Here is a 16,713-nt window from a genome sequence, read left to right on the forward strand (position 1 = left end):
AGGAGGGCTGGTTCAGGGCAGGAGCCCCACAATGATCGCTAGATGTATGGATAGAGGAGTGAACCTCTTTTTAGTAATCGACCTGCCAGGCTGTTAAAGGGTCAAATAAGAAAACACAAGAGAAGTGCTTTATGATCTAGAAAGCCAGAGCTGTTTTAGTTGAGTATGGTGTGGTGTGTCACATCCACCTGCTCTCTTGGGACAACACTCTGGTTTATCTGCTGGAGGTAGAGTGATGTGATGGCAAGAATGTGACTTCTGGAGCCAGGATACCTGGGTTCAAGTCCCAGCCCTTTTACTTATTACCTGTGGCTTTGGGAGGATGCCTAGCCTTGCTGTGTCTGAAAAAGGGGGGTTAAGAATGGCAAGAACCTCCGAGGTTTTAATGATTCACTACCTGTAAAGGGTCTGGACCAATGTCTGGCACATGGAATGGTTAGTGTAATTGCTATGGATATTGTCAGTATCCCAGAGTAGACCCGGTAATCTATTTCTGGGATAACCTGCACGCAGGCTTGGGGCATCACCACCTTCCTTCTCTTGGGCACCCTACTTTTTACTGACAGCCCTAGAATGGTTAGTGTTTTGGCAACTACCTCCAACTGCTGATTCCTATGGAACGTTTGGGTAACCGAAGCCCTTCTGCTGTCTGCCCCATACTTGCAGCTCTTAAATCCAGCCAGCCGTGTCCCGCCCACATGCCAGAACATCATCACAGCCCCACACAGTGTGGCTGAACTTGCTCTGTGGCTCCTGATCATTCCCCAATCCTGTTGTCCAAGCTCTCCACTACTCCACGGTTTTCCCCAGATCTGACCTCACACCCTCCAAGAGATCTTGATTCTTACTAAAAACGTCTGTGGTCGATCCCTCCCAGGGTAGAAACACTGTTTCCTCAGAACATACTATTCTATAAACGTAGTCCACAATTTCCCACCTCTGAGCCTTTGCTCATGTCTACCAGGCCAAATCCTGCCCATCCTCCCTCGACACTCACTCAGCTTTCCCAAACTGGGCTTATGTCCTGCCTCCCCAGAGGACCCAGAGCACTTCTGTTGTGCCTTCTGAGACAAATCACAGTTCCACATGCACAGAGGCTCCAGGAGTCTTACCCAACCCCCTCCCTGCCCATGGACTGCACACACCTCAGTGGGGTCAGTCTGGCTCAGATCCCACCCCTAGAATCTGGTATGATGTCTTATACACAGTCAGTGTAGAACAATTTTCTTCTGAACCTAATTCGGTTGCTCATTCATTTAACAGATGTACATTCATTCAGCGCCTACTTTGAGTCAGGCCTGATGGTAGCTGCTGGGGATACAAGACAGCAAAGATTCAGTCCCTACCTTCACGGGGATCACACTGGGGGCAAGGGCTCACAGGAATGCCTTCCAGTGTCACTGGTTCTAAGCTACCACATGGCGAATGCAGAAAGAAGGGAGTAGTCAATTTGGATGGTATCTGAACATGTGACAGAAAGAGAAATAGGCTATTTTGAACAAAGGAAGCAGCATACATAGGCAGGAGATCTCAAACTGGCCAAATATTCAAGAAATTACCTGCTGTCCACATGGCTGGTGTTGAGGGGCAGTGATAGCTCATGAGGGAATAACTTGTTATGTGAGATAGCCTGGACTTGACCTTACGATGGAGTGAGGTCACTGAGTTGTTTTAGTGAGTGAGGTAATGGTCAGAATCAGGAGCACGGATTGAGGAGAAGATGGGATGAGGTGGAGGGAGTAAGCCACCCCTCTCCCACCCTCAAGTGAAGCCAGCATCACCTGAATGCCATGCCTGGCTCCAGTGGCAGGTGGGAGAGGTGGTGGACATGTCTGTATCCTGCCACCATGGAAAGTTACACACACTTGAGGTTCTACACAGCAAACTGAGCCCATTTGTTTACTTCTTCTCCCCTCAACACTACTGGAATAAAGAGAGAAATGTACGAATAAGAACAGACCCATAGTAGCAACAGCTGGTCAACAAGCCTGAGGAAAACCAGACAAGTGGGAGTGACAGAAAGTCTAATCGGAGCTCAGCCAGCCTTGCCCAACAAGGGCCAGGAAAGACCCAGGTGCCAAATGCCCAGGACACTCCGTCACAGGCAGTGGAAGCAAGGGTAGGGCAGGCTGGGCTGGATGAATTCCTGAAATCCAAGGAGGATGAGTGAATCCTTCAGGTTTCCAAAGAGACTAAAGTGGGAATGGGGAGGGAAGAAGAGTAACCACCCACCCACTATGCTGTCTTCATTAGCATGACTTTCTTCTTCCAGGAGACTACAGTCCTGGCAAATAGCTTGGCTGTATATTACAGAAGCCTCCTGAAGACCCATCAGCTTTTCAATCAATAGTTTGTACCCTAAGATTGATTGAATCCCTTGCTTTGCTTCAAAATCTCCCTTCCCTGTTTCTATTAGTCCCACATAGCCCATTTTAGGGACTCCCAATCCTCAGCAAATCCCCATCTTGCCCTGTTCCTCCCAACACATCAAGGCTGTGTGGAGAGAGATAAACTCAGCTTTGTCTTTGACAGTCTCTACGAAAATTTTGAGAATCAAATTGACATTGGACCTGACATCCGCATCATCCACTGCTAGAGGGCAACAGAGCAAAGACTACAGAGCTCTGAGGAAGAGTTAAAACCCTGAGATCCATTACTCAGCCAAGTCGCAAAGCCAAAGAGAGAAGTACTAAAAATAGTATGCCACCCACTTATCTTTACTTAACGAAATTACTCAAGGAATTACTCTAAACAAATAAAAGCTGTATCAGAATAAGTAATTCAAGAAAGTGTAAGACAGGATACACAGGAAACAGTGATGACCAATAAAAGTAGAAAAAGGTATAGTCAAATCTAAACAAATGCTGATAATAATACTCTCATCTTGTTGGGAAGTAGACACCATTTAATTCTCGATTTTAATAGAGAAGTGTGGGCTTTAATTTTTTATTTAAGGGCAACTATTTCTAGAAGAGAAATAAGTTACAGACCTTTTAAACCACTGTGTGTGGGGGAGGAGGGGAGAAACAAAGAAAATTCAATTAATTATGCAATTAGGAAAGGGAAAACTAAACAGACAGGAATGAAAAAAGTATCATAAAAAAGACATAAAATAAGATAGAGAAAGTAAGACCGCACATATCAGTAAATACAAGAATGTGAATAAATTAAATCAGTCTAAAAGACCCAACCATAGGCTGTTTGGGAGTGACACATTTAAATTGACAAAGAAAGGTTAAAAGCAAAGAAATGGCAAAAAGCTGTAAGAGGCAAAATGGTAAAAAACAAAACAAAACAAAAAAGCAAGAAAGTAATATTAATATCAGCCAAAATGCAAAAATGTGAAATAGAATAAAATGGGGCTTTATTTTATATTGCTCAATCTATTTCTCCAAGAAGACACATATATCATCAACCTTTACCTTCACCCTGAACCATAAAACATGAAATAATGCATTCTTAAAACCACAAAAAGAAGGTAAAACAACAATGAAGGCTGAGCATATTACTCACAATTTTATAGTACAAGCAACCTCCCGTGAAAACTAGGAGAACTTGTAGGTAGTTATAAGCCTAACTTCATACATACTCAAGAAACAGAAAATGCCCTTTTCTCAATAACCTAGTACTACATGACAAGATCTCCAATTCCAACACAACAGTCCCAGTTCTCAGTGCAATGGAATTAGAGATTAACAAGTAGTAAAAAAAAAAAAGAGAGAAAGAAAGAAAAGGAAAAAAAGAAAGTAACCTATGCCCATGACAACGTAAAACTGCTTTTCTAAGTATAACTTGAGTCAAAAAGGACAGCAAGACTGAAATTGTAGAATATGCATAAATGTCCAACATTGAGAACGCTACTTTAAAAAATCTGTGGAATGTAACCAAAGCTGCATTTAGAGGAAAATACAAACCTTAAATGCTTTTATGATAAAATGAGAAAGGTTGAAACTCAATGCATTAAGCATCTAACCTGAGAAGCTGAAAAAGGAGAAATAAGCCAAAATGATCTAGAAGGAAGAAACAAAAAGACACTGCTGCGAGAAGGGCAGCAGCTGCAGTTACGGGAACGTAGAGCTGCATCTGGTTCTCCGAGACCAACAGCATGGACAAACCTCTGGCTAATCCGATTAGCAGCGAAGTGCAAAATCACAAATAAGCGTTAAGAAAGGGAATGTAAACATGTATATGAATAGTTTTTAAAGTTTAAGAGAATTGGATACATAATGTGATGCCAGTGAATTTGAAAATTGATGATTTCTTAGAAAACTATAAATCGTAAAAACTGAAGAAGAGGAAGAAGTCCTAAATAGATCAATAGTGACAGAAGAAACAGAAAAGGCTGTCAAAGATGGAATTCCAAATTAATGGAGAAAGACTGGATTATTTAACTAGGAGAACTGTGACCACTCTCTGATTGTCTATTCATTCAAAAAATACTTATTAAGTGCCTACTATGTATAAGACACCATTCTGGGCGCTGGAGATTCAGCAGTGAACACACAGGAAAGGTCCCTGCCTTTGTGGAGCAGGGGGTCTGGCGAGGCGAGATGAGCAGTAGACAAACAAGCAGGTAAAATAAATGGTATGACAAACTGGGATACAGAATGAGAGGGTGGAGAAGTCTATTTTAAATATAGTACATGAACCACACTCAAACAGAAATTTATTTGGATTAAAGATATTAATGAGACATAGAAGCAAATCCACAAAAATGCCAGAACTATTAGAATATTATTATAATTTAATCTTGGAAAATAACGTTGAAAACATGAACTGGACCTCACTGTTCTTACAAAAAAAAAAAGACTAATAAATTTCACTACATAAAAATGTTAAGCACTACATATATCAAAAGGACCCACCAACAGGTACAAAGCAAGCGACAGACTACATAAAGATATTTGCAACATAAATAAAACAGGGTCAATACCCGTAATATGTAATAAGCACCCACAAAACAAGAAAAGACACGGAGCTAATGAAAGAAAGGAAATAAACAGATCATTATTCCAGAAATAAAAATGTCTAATAAAGACATGCAAAGATGCTTGGCCTCAGTAATAATGAAAGGATATCTATTGAAAGTCAATATCTCTTTTCTTCCATTTGACTGGCAAAGAGGAAAATGACTGCTACCATCCAATGTTTGAGAGTGACCAAAATTTATGTTAAGCCAGCAGCTTTACGAGTACACACACACAATTACACTCGCCATCATCTTACACAAGCCTACACACACACACACACACACACACACACACACACACACACGTACACATGCCCATTGCAGCACCATTTGTAACAGTGAACATGGGAACCATATAATATCTATCAGCAGGGAACTGGTTTAATAAGTAAATGATGATAAATCCACCAAATGGAACAGTAATGGGACAATAACTTCTTAATTAAAAATAAATCTAAACTATCAATAATAGAGCTTCATTGTGGCTTTACGTGTTGGACACAGGGTTCAATGCTTCTCATGGCTGATCTCCCTTACTCCTCACAGCCTGCTCAGGGCAGGAACGGCCGCTGGCCCCATTTCCCCATTAGATTCAGCTAGGAGACCTGACGGGTGGTGAACTTCAGAAGTCTGTCTGACTCCGGAGCTGGCATACTTTGAGGCTGCACACAGGTCCTTTCAATAAGATGGTGTGAAAAAAGGGGAAACCAACATCCCAGACACACGTGTTACCTGTGCAGCTGTGAATGCTACAAAGGACCTGGAGGAAAACACCAAGCTGCCAGCCTGTCCAAGGGGTGGGACTTTGGAGTGGGTGGGGCTTGGAGAATGCATTTTCTTCCTTATACATTTCTATATTGCTCATTTCTTTTTACAACAAGTAGGTACCACTTTCATAATTTAAAAATGATATAAAAGTGTCTTATTTTTCTAAAACAGCTGAACAGGGAAGGCCTACTAGGGCAAGAGGGGCCCATCTCCAAGGTGGCACCCTCCCAGGGCAGGAAGCACCAGGGCCAGCTCCTCTGCAGGCCCCACCCAAAACCACAGGGAGGGAGGCCCGCCCTCCCCCTTCCCCCTTCCCTTTGAACCAAAGCATCCCAGCCATGTCCTGTACTGGCAGTACGTTGTACCCCACATCCTGCCCTGGCACTAGGGATTGTCATGACTTCAGGGAAAGTTCAGCTGATGAAGGGTTAAAGAAAAAGCCAGATGCCCTCTGGGACAACTTCACAGATCACAGCAAAGTGGCTTTCCAAGGGCTGGCAAGGAAGCCAGTGGGCCTCACACCCTGACCCCGGGAAAGGTGGCTAAGGCTGGTTCTGAGGCCAGGGCTGCCCTCTGGACACTGAATGGGACATCTGGAGATGGGCCGGCACATGCATAAGTTGAGTTTGATCTGCTTGGGGTAGGAAATTGTAGGACTTATCTTTCTATTTCAGTTTTTATTTCTGCTATTATGGTCTGCAGGTCAATAAAAAATAAAGAAAAGAAAGAAAGAAAAACCAAGACATGAAACACACATGGCAGAATCACATGGAGTAATCTCTGTGGATCATGCTGGGCTGCTTAGCAACGGGGAGGGGGAATGGAGAGAATTACTGGCATGCCTCCTTTACCCGACACCAGGGAAGCAGCCTGGACAGCCCAGAGAGTCAGCCCTGACATCAGAGAACTTGGGTTCAGATGCTGGCTTCACCCATTAATAGCTGTGTGACCTCAGCTATGTTCCTTCACCTCTCTGAGCCTCACTTCCCTCATCAGTGAAAAGTGAAGATCATACCTCCCTGGGTTTGTTGTGTGGATCAGATGAGACCAGGTCTGTGAGAGATCTAGCATGCACCTGGCACACAAGAGGCACTCAGTAAATGCCCCTGCTCTGCTTCAGTTATGGTCAGAGACCTTCCAAGTCACCCTCCCTCTGAAAATCTCTCCTTTCTGGCTCTATTTTGGGAGCTGGCTCTACAAGCTTTCTTGCCTCCTTCCCTGTGGCCAGGCTCGGGGTCTCACTTTAGTAAGGTGCTCGTGTTTGCTTCAAATGCCTGCACTTGAGGCTGGGAACACTGCCACACACACTGGGCAGCCTGGAGGCTCCTTCTGGATCTTTCTTGGTTCCTGGTGGTATTCTCCAGACAAGCGCCTGCGTCCTTCCACGGAGCAGTGTGTCCCAAACATGGAAAGTGAGCAGAGAGAAAGACAGCGGAGCCCAGAGCCTTTGATGTGGGCAGGGCATGCTTTGCGAACACCTGGGATATGTTTTTCAGGAAAAGCAGAGTTTTTAAAAATAGAGGATGGTGATACATTTCCATTTGCATTGAGAATTTAAAGAGGGACTTCAAGTGCAGGGTAATGGATTCCATTGAGTGATAGGCAGAAATATCCAGCCCCATAAACTCTGTATTGGGATTACATATTGAAAATATTCATGGTTTTCAGGCACTGCTGGGGAGGGGGAAAGAGGCACTGAAAGCAGCAGGAAGAGGAGGTGTAGATGAAACCCCAGGGGCTGCGGGGCTGTGGGATTGCATGAGCGGTCGAGGTACTGCTGGGGCTCAGATGGGGCTCCAGGAGTCGCTTCCTGCTATACCAGGCCACACCTCACAGCGGACCTCTCTCCCCAGAAGCCTCCTGAAGCTGGTGCAAGAGAAAGCCCACAGGACTGCCCCACACCTGAGGTCCAGCTGCCGTGGACAAGACGCTCCCTGTCACTGGGCTAGACCCTAGGATGCAAAGGTGAAGTAGCCCTGGCCCCTGCCTCAGGGTGCTATAGATCTGGAAGGGAAAATTGGTCAGAAAATCAGCGATTATGGCCCTTTCTCCCAAGGAGCCCCAAACTTGGGCTGCTTTCCCCTAGGAAGGCTCATAACATGTCCCCAATTTTTAGAGACAGAGGGAAGGAAACTGACACTTGTTGAGTGCCTGCTATTTGCCAGTGCCGCCCCTGTACTGTTTCGTGGTCACACGGGTGCTACGGGCAGGTGAGCACCTGCTCACCACCTGACAGCTGAGGGCTCAAAGGCTTAGAAAGCAGAGATGTGGACGGCCTCGCAGAGCAGTGGAGCCCAGGCATTGGCGTTGGATAAAACCAGGCACCACTAGTCTCTGCTGTGGTGTGGCGTCAGGTGAGTCGTTTAATGCCTCAGGTCTCAGTTTCTTCAGCCCTAAAACGGGAGCAATAGTGCGTATGTTGGGTCAGTGCAAGAATTAAATAATAAGAGTCAACGTTCCAAAACATGACCTTCTCCCTGGTCCTCTTTTGGCTATTTCTGATCCTCTAGCTTTCCTTATATTCACAACGATTTTGTCTTCTAAAACAGGAAGGTCGCAGATCCCATAACAAGACTGCTGCAACTTACTCACAGGGAGAACACAAATAAAAGTGGGCTGAGAGCCAGGAGACCCCAGGACTGCAGAGCCTCAACCACTGCCCACAGTGGGGATGGGGTGACTGTGAAACCAGGTGTGTGTTTGGAGGGAGAGCTGCCTTCTGCCCCCACACAACTGCCTCCTTAGCTCAGAGGCGAAGCTGGTGGCCCAGGGCCCTCCAGGGACCCAGACAAGCGTCTGGTCTTGATTCCAACCTGCTCCCCTTGTGCCCAGTGCCGCCCCTCCCCCACCCCGCCACTGCCACCTCAGTCAGATAGAAAGGGCTGTGCCGAAGGAAACTCTTCGCTGCTGCGCCCTCTGCGTCTGCTCTGCCGTTCCTTTTTTGGGACTTTGTGGCTGTTCTGGTGGGTACCTTTTTCCATAGGAAGTTTCCATTGCATAGTTATTTACATTGTCACCACCTATATGTAGGCTGTTTGGAACTAGTGAACTAAATCGGGCCCTGTGGGGCCCCTCACAACTTACACGGGTGAGGCGTGCCTGGGTCAGCCCCAAAGGCAGACAGCCCCACATTTGGGGCTGTCTGATGGGTAGAAAGAATGACCCCAACTGTGGCAGGGCTACCTTTCCTCTGCCCAGTCCCTTTGGGAGGCTGCTTTTAGATGGGATTTAAGAGCACAGGCTCCTGGGTTTGAATCCTGACTCTTTCATGTCTTAGTTGTGTGAACAGAGGCAGGTTACTTACCTAATGTCTCTGAGCTTCAGTAAACTGATTTGTAAAGTGGGAATTATAGTAGCACCTTCCTGGATGTGGGGGAGATTCAATCAGTTAATCCATATGAAGTGCTTGGAACAGTCTCTGGCCTAAAGCCTCCATAGGTGTCAATAGTATGAATGGAGTCCTCTTTTTCTATTACCCTTGCTAAGACCCCGATGGCCAACCGCTTCCCTGGACCAATATACAATAGCGCCTGCACTCCATCTCCATAAGGCTGGGTAGATTCCCTGACACTCAGCTCTCACCATGGCCTTCCCTGCCCCAAATCCTTCAGGGGTTCCTCTTGAAAAATAGTCTACCCTTGAGACGTCCTTCACAAATATGCCAAGCTGCTTCTGACATCAAAAGCCCTGTGTTTATCAAACTTGCCTGCTCAGAGTTTTAGTGCTTCTCTATAGTTCTCTCTGTCTGGAATGCTTTCCTCCAGGTCACTGTGGCCATCTCCAACCACATCCACCACATGGGCCCAGCTCATGTGCCACCTCTTCCACAAAGCCCTCCATGCTCTACGCTCTCAGACCCGGAAAATCTCTCATTTACAGCATTTGGTCTCTCCACTGTAGCATCTACCTTCTCTCCCCTGTGTGTGGAATATAATACATATGAATGCTTGTTGGCATCACAGACAAACCACACGATCTTTGAGGACAGGATTGGGATGTGTGTGATTCATCTCTGTATCACTCACAGAGCCTTGAGCATAATTGGCAACAATAAATGAGTGCATAAACACTGAGTTCTCTCAATTTACTACCCCTGGGTGACACAGGGAAATATCTGTAGGCGTGTTGGTGAAGATGAATCAACAGCCCAACAGCGTCCACACACTCTTCTTAGTTCTCGAGGGAACCAGTAGACCGAGCTGTCAGCCAGGGACTGGGACCCCAAAGGGCTCACAGTACCATCCCAGCCCAGGTTCCATGACTGAATCCCAGGCAAGCAGCCCACAGCTGAGGGTCAGACTGAATCTGAGCATGGGGGCCTTGAAAGTCATGCAAGGAATCCTGAGGTGTGCAAGGGCCATTGCTGACCTCTGCCGCTTCCTCATCCCCCACGTTCCTTATGCCACTAGGTTCTCAGTGAATTGGCTCCATAAGTGTCTCAAGCCCAAGCTCCTCCCCACCCCACTGCCATGGGGCCCGCTCTCCATGGGGCACAGAGTGGTGTTTCTGTGTCACAGAATACGCACATATCCTGGTTCTCTACAACCACTTCCCATGCTTAATGACCGCCACCAGAAATCCAGATTCCATAGTCTTTTCCCCATATGACCACGGTGACCTTCCAACCTCACCCATCTCCCGACACTCTCCCTCACCCCTTGCCCTTCAACTACTTGATAATACTGAACACGCTTCCTTCTTCCCAGACTCCAAATCTTGTTCATGCTGTCCCCGCTCTTGGGAAGTTCCTCCTCCCCTCTCTGCCTGGCAAACTCCTACCCACGTTTGCAAGCTCAGCTCTGGCAATTGCATCTTCTGCCCCAGCACCACCATCATTCAGGGGTCAGGCTGGTACTCCTGCACCTCCTGCCCCTCCATCCAGAGCTTTGCTGCAATACCGACCACACCACACTGTGACAGTTAGTTTCATGCATGCCCATCCTCCCTTCAGTCGGCGAGCGCCTTCAGGGCAAGAACAACATGTACTGTCTGTGTACCTCCAGTACTTATTAGCACAGTGCTTGGCATGTGGAATGAATGAGTGATGAATAACAATGAATAAACACACCACCACTGGCCTGTCTTCTGGGGTGTGGTCCCAGGACAAGCAGCAGGTGAATTTGCCAAACTGGCAGGTCCCCAGTCCACCTGGACCAAAGGGTTTTCCCAGGGGACCTGCAATCTCTCTTTGCATTGCAGCACCAGGACCCTGAGCAGTCTGATGCTGCGTGGCCTGGGAACCTGGAGATTGGCCAAGGCTTTGGGGCGGTTAGAGAGGAGGAGACTCTGAAAGGCATGTCACCTCCATTGCTGTTACCTTCCTCCCGTCCACTCTGCTCACGACTGGCCCAGACTGTGCTCACCTTCCTATCATTTTACCCTCTTCTGGGCCACATTCCTGCTTCCTTACCAGGCTCTCTCTCCCTGCCGTCCTTTAAATAGCTAAGCTCCCAGAACTATGGGGCTGGCAAGATGGGGGATGGCAGGAGGCAGGCAGGACCTGGGGTCTGGCCCAGCTCTGGCCATGTGGCTGAGAATAAATCATGTTCCCCTCCAAGCCTCAGTTTCCTTTTCTGTCAAACCAAAGACTAGAATATGCCCATCTCTAAGAACCCCTTCTGTTCAAACTCTCCAGGAGCTGATTTATTTACCAGCCAGAATAATTCTTCCCAACAGAAGAAAAACAGAGAGAACCACGTGTCTTCCTCAGCTCCTCCTGAAAGCCAAAATGGGTCACCAGCTCTAGAAATATGTTAGGTGCCCCTTTGACCCTTGACAGAATGTCTTCATTAGATGGCAATTCCCATGTCCTGTGAGCCAGGGATTTCAAACACCCTTGCATACTCATCCCTTTTATTCAATTTTAACATTTGGCAAAATAGGTCTTTTCCATTCTCAGTTTTGAAAAAGTGAGGCTCAGGGAGGTAAATGGCCTGTTCAAGTTCCCAGCTAGCACGTGGGAGAGGTGGAACTGACACCCCAAGGTCCCCATCACAGCGGCCCAGGAGCTGGCCTTGCCTAGCAGGCAGGACACTTGAGTCAAATGGCAGCACCCCCATCTCCCTGTGCCTTTCCATGCGCATTTTTCATGCACAGGGAAGCACCTAGAGAGCTAAGAGGCACAAAGCCACCCAGGGCCCTAGTGGGAGATGCCTAATTCCTAGAAGCCACGTTCTTTCTAGGCCCTACATCACAGAGAATAGGCAATGCCAAGAGCTGGGCTTTGTCCAAGCAGACAAGCCTTCTTTATTTTGGAAAATTCCAGCCCCTCTGCCGTCACATGCTCCATGCCTTTGAACCCAGTCCAGAACAACAGAAATGCCGCCCCCCAAAACAGGGCAATACCTCATTCCTTCTGGTCTCCCAGGCCATTCTAGCTTCAGGGCTCCTCCTCTGAGACTCCCAATGAGGACTGACTATCTATGGTCTGGAGGGAGAGAAGGTGAGAGCCCTACAGAAGGAGCTAGGGCTGCAGTTCTGGGCCTTTCTTCCAGCCTGGCTCTCCCCACTTGTTAACCATGGTCTTGTGCTATTACTTTGAGGACTCTGGTCCTATCTTCCAAATTATATTGTGAACTCTTAAATGGAGGACCCACGATAGGACCTCCACATGCACTTGTGCAGTGCGCAGCCCATGACTTCTGACCATGCCCTGCATAGCGTGTATCATCACTGCAATTAAAGGACTAATACGTAATTACTTATCCTCTGCTTAAAGAATATAAATTCTCAGTGGAGGACCGGGCCCTGTTTGTCTTGTCACCAAGCTGTAGTCCAGCCCCTAACATAGTATCAACACAAAATAGGTACTCAGTAAACATGCAGCAGAAACAAACTCATTCAGCCACTTACTCATGTCATTGGAAGGAAAGTGGACCAGCTCCAGAGTTGAAGGTGAGGGAGCTGAGTTCTGGTTCCAACCCACCCCTAGCTCCCCTTGTGCCCTGAGCGAGTCGTTTCCACTCTCTAGGCCTCAGTTTCCTCATCTATAAAACGGAGAGTGGGGTTAGGTTTTCCATGCCACATTTGCATGATGCTGTGGTGGAGGACCTCCTTATATATTGTACCCTGGGCACCTCATCCAGCTCGCCCATGTCCCAACCCTGCTTTTCCATGTTTCCTCTCAGTCTCCCTCAGGTCTAGGCATATGGGTAAGTGCCCAGTAAAGCAAGGGGAGAAGGGCCCCCGGGCAGGGTGGTGACATGTGTCACAGCTGGGGGAGGAGTTGTTACTCCCGACTGCATCTCCGGGAGAGAAAAGTGACACTGACAGTGATGCTTACCCTGGACAGCAGTGTGGTCAAAGGGCTTTTACATCAACCTCTTGGATCTGTCCAAGGTCAGAGTTACCAGGTGCAACAGCCAGGACTGAACCCTGGGCACCCTGTGTTCAGGTTTGGCTCTTCCAGCACATGACAGAGCGTGGCTCCTACAAGTCTGGGACACAACTAGTTCCAACCGGCAGAAGGCACTCATTCTTCATCTAGCTTCTGGCAATGCCCTGGTGTGTGGCTCTATTCCTCTTCTCATGGGGTTGCTGGGTGGAGGGGTGGGGGGAGGGGCAGCAGCATACTGGTGGTGAAAACACAGACAAACAAGGTTCCCAGAGTGACAAATGCCTCAAGAATGGCACAAAGCATCTGGAGAGAAAGAAAGAACTTACTTGGGTGGATGGGTAGGGAACTTGAAGCACCAAAGGGTTTTGGAGGGCAATGGGGAGTAGCATCCCAGGCTGATGAGCTGGAATCTGCACAGGAGACCCTGCTCAGGGCTCTAAAGAGCTGGGTGCTCACTGAGGAGGAAAGGTCACTTTCCACAGGAACAGGGTGCTGGCCAGTGGGGACCTGTGCCCAGAATAAGGCACCAGCCACAATCAGATCTCGGGAAAATAAAGAACACATCGGCAATTCTCCTCTCAGAGGACCTCTCCCCATTATATCCCAGTCTCCCTGGTGTACTGCCTGCTGCCACCATAACACATTACCACCTGACCTAGTGGCTTAAAGCAAAACAAATTTACTAAGTCTGAAATGGCTCTCACTGGGCTGTAGTCAAGGTAGAGGCTGGGCCCCATTTCTTCTGGAAGCTCTATGGAGAATCCATTTCCTCGCCTTCCCCAGCTTCTTAAGGCTGCCCACATTCCTTGGTTCATCGCCCCTTCCTCCATCTTCAAATCCAGCAGTGGTGGTGGAGCCTTCCTCACAATCTAACAGTCACAACGAGTCTCCTTCTTCATCCTTGTTCACACTTTAAGGCCCTTGTGGTAGCATTGGGCTCAAGTGGATAATCTACAATGTCTCCCATTTTTTTTTGTCTTTTTTTTAAATTATATTTTATTGATTATGCTATTATAGTCACCCTGATTTTTTCCCCCTTTGCCCCCCTACCTCAGGCAATTGTGCCACCACTGTTCATGTCCATGGGTCATGTGTTTAAGCTCTTGGGCTACTCTATTTCCTATACTGTACTTTACATCTCCATGGCTATTCTGTAACTACTTATTTGTACTTCTTAATCCCCTCACCTCTTCATCCATTTCCCTACACCCCCTTCCCATCTGGCAACCATCAAAATGCTCTCCGTATCCATGATTCTGTCTCTGTTCTTATTTGCTTAATTTGTTTTTAAGATTTAAGTGTTGATATATTTGTATTTTTTGCAATTTTATTGTTTATAGTTTTGATCTTTTTCTTTTTCTTAAATAAGTCCTTTTAACATTTCATAAAATAATGGTTTGGTGATGAGGAACTACTTTACTTTTTTCTTGTCTGGGAAGCTCTTTATCCGCCCTTCCATTCTAAATGACATCTTTGCTGGGTAGAGAAATCTTGGCTGTAGCTCCCTGCTTTTCATGACTGAATATTTCTTGCCAATCCCTTCTAGCCAGCAACATTTTTTTCAAGAAATCAGTTGATAGTCTCATGGGAACTCCCCTATAGGTAACTAACTGCTTTTCTCTTGCTGCTTTTAAGGTTCTCTCTTTATCTTTAACCTTTGGCATTTTAATTATGATGTGTCTTGGAGTGGGCCTCTTCACATCCATCTTGTTGGGGACTCTGTGTTTCCTGGACTTGCATGTCAATTTCCTTCACCAAGTTAGGGAAGTTTTCTTTCATTATTTTTTCAAATACATTTCCAATTTCTTGCTCTTTCTCTTCTCCTTCTGGCACCCCTATGATGTAAATGTTGGACCTCTTGAAGTTGTCCCAGAGGCTATACAATCCTCATTTTTTGTTATTCTTTTTTTCTTCTTGTTCTGATTGGTTGTTTTTTGCTTTCTTATGTTCCAAATCATTGATTTGATTCTTGGCTTCATCCACTCTACTGCTGTTACCCTGTAAATTGATCTTTATTTCTATTAGTGAATGCTTCGTTTCTGACTGAATCTTTTTTATGCTGCTGAGGTCCTTACTAAGTTCCTTGAGCATTCTTATAACCAGTGTTTTGAACTCTGCATCTGAGAGACTGCTTATCTCCATTTCATTAAGCTCTTTTTCTGGAATTTTGACCTGTTCTTTAATTTGGACCATGTTCCTTTGTCTTCTTATTTTGGCAGCCTCTCTGTGTTTGTTTCTGTGTGTTAGGTAGAGCTGCTTTGACTCCATGTCTTCATAGTGTGGCCTAATGTAGTAGGTGTCCTGTAGGGTCCAGTGGCATAGCCTCCCCTATCACCCAAGCTGGGTACTTGAGGTGCACCCTTCGTGTGGGCTGAGTACACCCTTCTCTTGTAGTTGAGCCTTGGTTGCTGTTGGCAGGTGAATGAGAGGGATTTACCCAGTCCAGTCAGCTGCAAGGACTGGCTATGACCACTGACCACCACCCTCTGCCCTCTATGAAGGATCAGCTGTGCAGGGGCAGGGTGGTGGTATTCTGACATGGTCTGCAGCTATTCACTGGGTGCACTGGTCCTGGGGTTTCCCAGGTGGTACAGGCCAAGGACAGCCCCCACCTGTGTTCTTCCCAGGGCCACCCTGACTGAGCTATAAAGCAATCTGAGATGGCTGCTACTTATGCTGGGGTTGGCGATTCCCAAGTGAAGCCAAGCTGTGAATCTAGGCTGGCTGTTGCTAGTGCCAGGCCTGGGGCTCACTAAGGTTAGCTTTTGCTTGTTTGATAGGATTTAGAAATTGTGACGCATGAGCCAAGAGCAGCCATTCATATGGAAAAGCAGCTTGGGTGGGCCCAGAAGTTGAATGGAGTGGAAACTCTAGGGATCTCCAAGGTGGGTCTAACTGTTTTCCAGGTTGATGGAGTCTCAGGTAAGGCACCAGTTTGCAGGCTCTGTGAGGGGAGGGTTTAGAAAAGAGACAATGCTCGCCTTGATGCCAGACACTTCAGTTTCTCCCTTTATACCACTGGTCCTTTTCAAGCTGATACCCCAGTGCTGGAGCTCAGAGGGAGTGGGTCTGAGCAGGTGAGTCTGTGTGTGGATTCTTTAAGAGGAACTGCTTGGGGCTCCAGCAGTTTCTTTCACTGACTCAATTCCTGTTGGTTTTTCCAGCCAGAAGTTGTGGGGACTTACCTTTCTGGCACTGGAACCCTGGGCTGGGGGGCCTGGTGTGGGGCTGGGACTCCTCACCCCCAAGATAATCCTCCCAAATTTTGATCACCACAGGTGGGTGAGAAACCAGCCTGTTCTGTGTCTTCGCCCCTCCTACCAGGCGCAATGGATGTGGTTTCTTTAATTCCGTAGTTGTCAGGTTTCCATTCAACTTTATTTCTGATGGTTCTGAGTGATGGTTGTTCTATATTTTCATTGTAATTTTGATGTGGTGGTGTGAAGAGGCGAGCTATGTCTGCCTGTGCTGCCATCTTCCTCAAATTCATTACCTCAGTCTCCTTATTTTAAAGTCAGCTGATGAGCAACCATAATCCCACCGGCTACCTTAATTCCTTTTTGCCATGTAAAGTCACGTATTCACAGGTTCTAGGAATGAAGGTGGGGACATCTTGCCGGGGCCATTGTTCTGCCTACCA

General features: G+C 46.9%; 1 protein-coding gene across 4 annotated transcripts in view; it reads right to left on the reverse strand.

Moving 5' to 3' along the window:
• Nucleotides 1–16,713, reverse strand: part of HIVEP3 (HIVEP zinc finger 3) — a 110,785-nt gene that overhangs the window by 80,241 nt on the left and 13,831 nt on the right. The window lies entirely within an intron of this gene.

Source organism: Furipterus horrens, unplaced genomic scaffold, assembly GCF_987537825.1.
Source record: "Furipterus horrens unplaced genomic scaffold, mFurHor1.1.pri manual_scaffold_3, whole genome shotgun sequence".
NCBI lineage: Eukaryota > Metazoa > Chordata > Mammalia > Chiroptera > Furipteridae > Furipterus > Furipterus horrens.